Source organism: Crocuta crocuta, unplaced genomic scaffold, assembly GCF_008692635.1.
Source record: "Crocuta crocuta isolate KB4526 unplaced genomic scaffold, BGI_CrCroc_1.0 scaffold606, whole genome shotgun sequence".
Lineage (NCBI taxonomy): Eukaryota > Metazoa > Chordata > Mammalia > Carnivora > Hyaenidae > Crocuta > Crocuta crocuta.
The window spans coordinates 10330-19478 of record NW_027531508.1 but is presented as its reverse complement, the minus strand read 5'-3'; the positions used below and the strand labels follow the sequence as shown (position 1 = coordinate 19478).

At 37.3% G+C, this 9149-nt stretch overlaps 1 pseudogene; it reads left to right on the top strand.

Annotated features, from left to right (window-relative positions):
* The first annotated feature begins 2104 nt into the window (after window positions 1-2104).
* LOC144238537 (U2 small nuclear ribonucleoprotein auxiliary factor 35 kDa subunit-related protein 1 pseudogene) lies at window positions 2105-3725 on the top strand (annotated as a pseudogene).
* The last annotated feature ends 5424 nt before the right edge of the window (window positions 3726-9149 follow it).

The window sequence follows — 9149 nt, the reverse complement described above, 5'->3', positions numbered from 1 at the left end:
TGTATGTATACATGTATGTAGACAAAAATCAGTAATAATCTCTATCAATATCTATCTATCTATCTATCTATCTATCTATCTATCTATCTATCTATCTATCATCTATCTATCATCGTCTTGTATAAGTTCTGTTTCTTTAAAGAACCCAGGCAGGTACAAGTACCTCCACATGCCATGTGACTCTCATGTTCAGGGGCTAATGTTCTCAGATCTCCTTAGTAATTCCCCCCTGTGTGTTTGTGTAGTCAATAGTACTAACTTCTGTCTTCAGTCTTATATTACAAGATTGCCTAGTTACCTCCCCACAGCTGGCCTCTAGGATAAGGCCTTATACTGGACAATGAATTCATACTTTCCTACCATTCAGCTCATCTAACTCCTAATTATTGTTTGTTTCCTATATTTCCTGATTCTGAACTTCATTTAAGTGACTAATAATACCGAAGCTATATATGTAGGATACAACATTATTTACATGGCTCTATCTTATTTATTTATTTATCAATTGATTGGGAGAGGGAGAGAAAGCATGCAAGGGGGAGCAAGCAAGGGAGGGGTAGAGGGAGAGAGAGAGAGAATCCAAAGCAGACTCCATTCCCAGTACAGGGCCCGATGCAAGTCTCGGTCTCACAACCAACTGACTGAGATCATGACCTGGTTCAAAATCAAGAGTCAGATGTTTACTTGACTGAGCCACCCAGGAACCCTACCTGGCTCTATCTTTGCAACCAAAGCAATTTTCCTAGAACCCAGCTTGTTTTAAGGTACAAGTATCATTTTGGATCCTCTCTGTGCCCCTGCTCTTTCCTCTTTCTTTTCCTAGTTTTCCACTGTCTTTTCCTAATTTTCCAAGCAGATCATTATGCTTTGATTCTACATAGTGATTTGGCAACAAAAATATCCATAGTGTGTCAAAAAGTAATATTTTTTTGTTATCTTGCTCTCTGCCAAATTTTTGTGTCAAGCTTGAAAAGTATAAGTGTAAAGAGATAGGAAAATATTTTTCCATCTTAGCAATTAGCCTCAGAATTCCTCTCACGGAGAGAATGTTTTTGGGTAAAAAGCTCATATGCAATAAATTGTATTTTGTTGCAAGAGCATGACAGTTGCCAAGGTCGTATATTATAGTTGTAGGTAATGTACTATAGAGATTTAAAGGAGAGGTTTTAGATTCAGACTGTATTGGTCAAATCCCAGCCCTACTAGTTATTAGCTGTGTAAACTTGGAAAAATTACTAGACCTTTTGGTTCCTCATCTCTAAAAAGAGATGATGATAGTTCCTTCCTAGGATTTTTCTGAGGAATAAATGTAGTGATACCTATAAAACACATAGCAGAGTGTCTGAAATATGTGAAATACTCAATAAATGTTAGCTGATACCATATTCATTGTCAGAAGAGGGAAAGGTCCTCCACATGGGACACAGGGAAAGAGAAAGGGGGGCAGGGGTTCAAGAAAGCCAGGGAAAACCTAGGACTTACAATAGCAAGATGGCAGAAAGACATTTAAAAATAGTTCAGATATAATATTCCACAGGAAATTGTTTGAATTGCTGAGATATAAGCCTTTTCCCTTCCTCCTCTCCAAAGTCAGTAAAATCTACAAGAGTCAATTATGCTCCATGCTGTAGTGTGTGTTAACATTGGTGAGGCTGTAGAGTTTCACATCCAGGTTAAATTGCGCATTATACAGATAATATACATGGTGGCAAGAAAGACGGAGGTGGCTAAAGATTCTGAGAACTTGAGCCCATCACTAATTTACTGGAAATTTTGGAAGAGTTTTATATTTTGTAAAACAGATCAAGACAACTAGCTCAGGTAAAAAGCATGGGAAATCCCCAGGTGATATCTGGGTTCAACGAGTAATATTTTTCTTTTCATTTTTTTGGGAAAATGGAACATTTTTTATTGTGCTCTATATCGTTCATTCTTTGAAGGATGTCAAACATATGCCGAGATTAACACTGTCACGTTAGTTACTATGACAATGGTCACTCAAAAGTAATTTCAATCCTTAGTTACACCTGTAGAACAAAAAGGGGGATCAAATTTATATTCCCAAACTATGCTCTCTAAAATACACGTTACTGGCCCTGGCAAGATGGCAGCGCCCAAGACCGGGCTGTTTCCGGAGAAATCAAGTCACAAAAAGTATAGGACCACCCTGAAGAAAGAAAGGTAGAGCACTCGCTGGATAGAGAGACTCGGGACTCTTCCAGGAGGAGGCGGCGGTGGCTTTTATTGAAGAACAGTACCCAGAAGGAGAGACGCTGTTGCCATCAGAGATAGGCAAAAATTACATGAGGCACGGCTGCTTCGGGAGCGGAAGGCACAGGAAAGATTCAGGAGCAAGAAGGAAAAGGAAGACGCAGCTAGAAAACAGCAGGAAGGGGACGCCTGAGTGGCTTAGTCGGTTAAGCGTCCGACTTCTGCTTAGGTCATGATCTCGCGGTTCGTGGGTTCGAGCCCCGCGTCGGGCTCTGTGCTGACTGCCAGCTCGGAGCCTGGAGCCTATTTCAGAGTCTGTGTCTCCCTCTCTCTCTGACCCTCCCCTGCTCACGCTGTCTCTCTCTCTCCTAGAAATAAATAAAAATATTTAAAAAAAGAAAAAGAGAACAGCAGGAAGAACAAGAGAGAAAGCTAAAGGAAGAGTGGGAAGAGCAGCAGAGAAAAGAGAGAGAAGGGGGAGGAGCAGAAGCTCCAGGAGCAGAGAGGAAGCTGCACAGAAGACGCTGGAACAGGCTGAAAATGAGTTGGGGAATGGTGGCACAGGGCAGAACCCAGAGCCACCCACGGACCCAAGGATGATGGAGAAGGAGCGAGCTCGTTGCCCGTTCTACAGTAAAAGCGGAGCGTGCAGATTTGGGGGCAGGTGTTTGCGTAAACACAATTTCCTGTCCTCGGGTCCCACGCTTCAGATGAAAAGCACGTTTACGACATTTGGAGTGGAGCAGCGCAGATGGGATGACTCTGACCCGATGCGAGCCTGGAGTACAATGAGGAGGAAACCTACAAGCAACTCCTGGACTTCAATGATGACGTGCTTCCCGAGTTCAAGAGCACGGGTTAAGGTGATCCAGTTCAAGGTCAGCTGCAACGTGGAACCCCACCTAAGGGGCAATGTGTGTGTTCAGTATCAGTCGGAAGAAGAATGCTAAGCAGTCCTTTCTCTGTTGAACGGACGATGGTACGCATGGACGGCAGCTTCAGTGCGAATTCTGCCCAGTGACCCGATGGAAAATGGCCATTTGTGGCTTATTTGCAATTGTAACAGTGTCCAAGAGGAAAACGCTGCAACTTTCTTCACGTGTTCCGAAATCCCAACAATGAGTTCGGGGAAGCGAATAGAGTCATCTTCCTGTCTCCAGATGGGACTGGCGCCCCCTTGGGCAAGGGCTCAGACGGAGAGAGAAGACCGGCCACCACGCCGAATACTCCGGGAGGCCCAGGAGGCAGAGAAGCCCCAGTCGGTCGCATTCCTACCAGAGAAGCGAGGAAGCTGAGAGGCAAAGGAGCAGCAGTCACGGGGGAAGAAGTCTCGCAGACACACGTCAGAGAGTCGAGAGAGGCTCGGTTCACGCAGTAGAGGAAGAAAAACTTACTCATCTTGTAAGTTCAATGAGGGATCTTACTTCTTTGTTATAGAAATAAATGTAGCCTTTGTAGCTGAGGACTCGCCTTCATCCCACCCCCACTCTCCGATTCTTATAGTTCTGCCTTAACGAAAGAACAGGTCCGGTGAAGAATGCAGTCTCATCAGAAAGAAGGAAGGAAGAGAATCTAAAATGGGCATGAATGACAAATTTGTTTTAGTGGTGATAGGGAGAAAGAGAGGAAAACAGAAAACGAATATTAAAAGCCTTTTACTTCCTTGCTATATCCAGAAAATCTAAAAGAAAAAAAGACTGTAGAATCCAATCATTTATGTCTCTTTTCTTGAGAGGGACTGATCATCAACCATTAACACATGTTACTGTTTAATTAATTTTTGATAATGCAAGTTAATACTGAATGTATAATGTGAGCTATATTTTACATTTTTTACACATTTACATAATGACAAACTAGAGTCGCTGACGTGCTGAGGACAGCGCAAGAAAAGGCAATTATAGGCTGATAACCCTAATAAACATATCATATATGAGATTATGCTAGCTCATAAAGTGATTTAGGGAATATAGCTTCTCTGCATATACTTTGAAAGACTTGTATATGAGGGGAACATTTATTCACTGAATGTTTAGAAGTCTTCATTAGTGGTATCATTTGGGCTTGGAGTTTTCAATCTGGCAATATTTTTTATTTGGATTCAATTTCTTCAATAGTAGATGACTATCTGGATTATTCTATTTCTTCCTAAATCAGTTTTATGAGTTACGTGTTTCTAGAAATTTTTCATTTTTGTCTAACCATTCAAATGTTTTGGTATGAAGTTGTTCATGATATACTTGTATATTTTTGATGTTTGCAGTGTCTCTGATAATTTCCTCAAATATATATTTTAACACCAATTTGTACTAGCTTGTTGTCTCTATATAATTCTTGATTAGAACAGAATTCTCTTTCTTTCATATCACTTTGTGCAAAATGTCTACTGCTTTTTGGCATGATGATAGCATGGTGGATTAAATAAAGATGAACACAAATTCATTAAATTTCTCAAGTGTGGTAGTTAATAACTACATTATGGTCAATATACATGTATGGTCAATAACTACATTAACAAAGGGTATAATATGTGAGAGAAGGGGCCCTTTTGGGCTTTGCTTTTTTTAAAGAGGAGTTATAGTTTCCACTCTCCCCTCTTGGAACCCTGAACCACTGTGGAAAAATCCGACTTCTCAGCAGAAGACATTACCTGAAGAGGCTCTGAGGCTATAGAAGATAGAGAAGGTTCCTGCTGAGGCCAGTCTTTCAGCCATGCCAGTCAAGGTACTACGGAAGTGAGAGAGGCCGCCTAAAATTTATAGCCTAGAAGCTCTCTGAATGTCCCTGAGTAATTCTGCTGATGCCGTGTGGAAAAATCGTGCCTGAATTTTTGACCCACTAAATTGTGAGATATAATAAAATGGTTACTGTTTAGCCACTAAGTTTTGGGGGTAGTTTGGTTCACAGGAATAGATAACCAAACAACAAAAGACATTTTGCTTTATGTGCCATAAATCTGTGCCATTTTTATTCTGCATGCTGATATAGGCTACATCTTTGAGAGAAATTTTATGGACTGTCCTGGGTCTGTAGTGACATTCTGGTTTGAATAAATGCAGTAAAACTGTATCGACCTTCATGGTAAAATAATTGAGAAATATAAATTTACTAGTTAGGGAGGAAATATATTGATAAAATAATTACCCTAAATAAAATCATGCAGGTAGAAAACAAAACAAATGAGATGTGTTTATGGAGTAATACACCAGTTTTCTGGAATAGAAAATTTTTGAAATGAAGTTCTAGGAGAGAAAATTAGAATTCTAGGTGAAGACCATACTATTAAGGCAGCATTTTTAAAGTGTGTTACACAGTTTTGGGAAAAATTTTGGGATAGTTTTGAAAAAAAAAGAAAAGAGACTTCCATAATGAAATATGTCTGAAAAAAAAATAAAATGTCACTTAATAAGTATTTGTTAAAAGAATGAAATGCGTATTAAGGTTTAATAGCTTTATACCCTTGGGGACTTGGACTCTCCTTTACTTATGGAGTTATAAATATCTAAGAGGCATAGTTGGTGAAATACTAGGCAGAGTTCCTAGGTATTTGACCACACAACAACCTCTTGATTGTTCATCAGAGACCTACTTGTGTTCCACAGAACACACTTTGGGAAATGTTACTTTAAATCTGTTATATTCTGATACAAACTACAAAAATCATTAAATTCTGGTTTTGGTAGTAGCCAAGGATCTGGTATTGGAATAATCCCACATGTAACAATTGTAAATTGTGAATTAAGTTTTATTTTTAAAAAAGGCACAAGTTTTAACTAAAATCAGGAAAACACATTGAAAGAAACTTGATCCTTGAAAGAAGAGAATTGCACTGAATGAGGTCCACATTTATGTAGCCTTTTCCAAGAGGACCCTTCCTAGTCTATTCAGTGTTCTGCAGCTTGAGTAAAGAGACATAGAAGTATTGACTTGTGGTGTCAAAGTGTGGAGTTTGGGATCCTCCAAGTGGCTCAGAATTGAAAGGGGTTAATCTCATAAAAAAATACATATGGTGAGAAGTCTATATCTAAATCTATGTATAATCTCTCCTCAAATCTTTGGTTAATCCTTGAACTAGGCTCGCATGAGGGAGATTCTAAGCAATCTGGTGCATATCAAGTCAGAAAAGCTAAATAGATGAGGAAAGATTTCAGTTGCTGCCAACCACAAGGAAGACAGTTTGGAATTTGAGTCCTACCAAGTTCACTTTTACGCTAAAACAAAATCAAATTATTTTCTGAAATGAAGATGACAAAATTCAGTGTCCACAATGTGTTGTCCACAATGTCTAGTGTACAGTTTTTCTAGCCATGCACAAAACAGGTAAATATGACCTGTAGTCCAGAAAAAACACAAAAAAGAAACCAATCTTGAGATAGGACAAATGCTGAGTTAAAAGTCTAATCTGCTGATTAGTCATTATTATTGTACTGTGTTCACATAAAAATAATTATTTAAAGGTAAAGAAGTATCATTTATGCAACTTTACTCTTTTCAGAAAATAATTCCATCTATATAGACAGAAAAAGAAAAAAGTATAAATCAAAAGTGATAAAATGCTAACATTTAGAGAACCTGGTAAAGGGCATTGGAGAATTCTTTGTATTATTATGTGTTTTTCTATTATTTTTAAATTATGTCATTCATCAAAATTTTTAAAAATTGATATGGTATTAGAGATGATATAGGAAGGGACATGATTAAATTTGATGAGTGTGTACCATGAAAAAAAAATAGAATATTGAATGTAGGTAAGAGTACCACAAAAGGACCAATTTTACACATTGCTAGAGGGAATACAAGTTGGGAAAACCCTCTGCAAAACATTTGATGCTGTAGATTAAAAGCCATTGACAATGGGTGTCCTATTTCATTCAGTAGTACAGTTCTGAAAATGTGTCCTAAGAATATAATATAAAATGTGGAAACAGCTTTTTGTATAAAGTATGTCAAATCCAGAATTATTTATAAGGCTAAAAAATATAAGGAACTTAAGTATCTTTTAATAACTAGATGGTAATGTATATTATGTTAAAGCCTTATGGTTGGTTATTATACAATAATAAATATAGTGTTGAAGATGATAGCTGACATACTCTGACATATAGTTAGTGTGTGTAATGAGCTCTACTAAATTTTATCTATGCCTTATCTCATGTATTTCTCAGTGTCATTCAAATTGACATTCATGAATAGTTTATATTACTATAAGAAATAATCTATAATATTAAGTATGCAATTCAGGATACACTGTTTTTATACAGTCTAATTAGAAACAAAAAAAAGTTCTATGGAATAAAGACAGTAAGGAAAGTTACCAGAAGGATAATAAGAACTGTCTTCATGTTGGGATAATGGATGTATTTTATTCACTTTATTTTGCTCTATTTTACAAATTATAATAGGTGTTAATTTTATAATGAAATATAAGATAGAAAATAAAACAAAAAGTTGTAGTAAAAATTATTTTAGGTAAAGTCTATACATAGCTTTCATTTAAAATACCATAAAGGTGAAAATATTGTTGAAAGTATCAAGAGGTTAATTAAGAAGTGTGTACGTGGTGGTCATTTTTAATCCAAATTGATTTCTCAAGACAAGAGTTATTAGATATCTTTATGACAGCACCAACATGCATTAAAAGATCTGTCAGAGAATATTTAATGCCTGTGGTAAGGTTAAAGTTAAATAGTAGGTTTTCTCTGATTGTATCTTTACTGCATTATAGACAACATAGGCATACAATTCAAAAAACTTGTTTCTGATGAAACAAAAGTAAATGTGAATTATGGTATAGTATAAATGCAGTATAAAAATTCTATCTCTTGAATTTCAGGGAATACACTATTTTTTGGACTTAGAAGTAGTAGTTTACATTTTAAAGAAATGCTAATAAAAAAATCTACATTTGGCATGAATACATTAAATACATTGGAGAAGAAATTAGAGTTTTTCAGTGTGATATTTATTGTCATCTTGGCTGTGATAGTAATGAAAATGTTCAGTGGATTATCTTCCAATTTAAAATAAAGAGGGCATCCTAATACCATATCATAGGGATGGAAATATTATCTCCCAAAAATACTTACATTAAAATTATGTCCACAAATATATTTTCCAGTTCTTTATTGCCAAAAATATGGCTAGATTCCTAAATGGTTTCTAAAATGATCTAAATATTATATGGAGATGTTAGGCATTTTATATCTTTTGCACAAATTCTATGGACATTTAAGCTAACTTTTATTGTGTTAGGTAAAATCAAAAGTAAGACATACAGAAAATATATCACCAACTGATGTCAACAAATGGATAATTTGTAATGAATATTCATGAGATGGTATTGGATGTATTTTTTTTTTTTACAAATAGTTTATTGTCAAATTAATTTCCACATAACACTCAGTGCTCATCCCCAAAGTGCCCTCCTCCATGCCCATCCCCCCCTCCCCCCCACCTCCATCAGTCCTCAGTTTTTGTCAGCATTCAAGAGTCTCTCATGGTTTGCCTCTCTCCCTTTCCCCCACCATTTCCGCCCTTCTTCTCCCCCTTGTTCCTCCGTCAAGTTCCTCCTAATCCTCCTATACGTGCAAACATATGATATTTGTCCTTCTCTGCCTGACTTATTTCGCTCAGCATAACACCCTCAAGGTCCATCCATGTTGCTACACATGGCCCGATTTCATTGTTTCTCATTGCCATGTAGTATTCCATGGTATAGATAAACCACATCTTCTTGATCCATTCATCCGTTGATGGACGCTTAGGCTCTTTCCATGTTTTAGCTATGGTGGAGAGTGCTGCTATGAACATTGGGATACATGTGCTCCTATGCCTCAGCATTTCTGTATCCCTTGGGTAAATTCCTAGCAGTGCTATTGCTGGGTCATAGGGGAGTTGTATTGTTAGTTTCCTGAGGAACCTCCACACTGTTTTCCAGA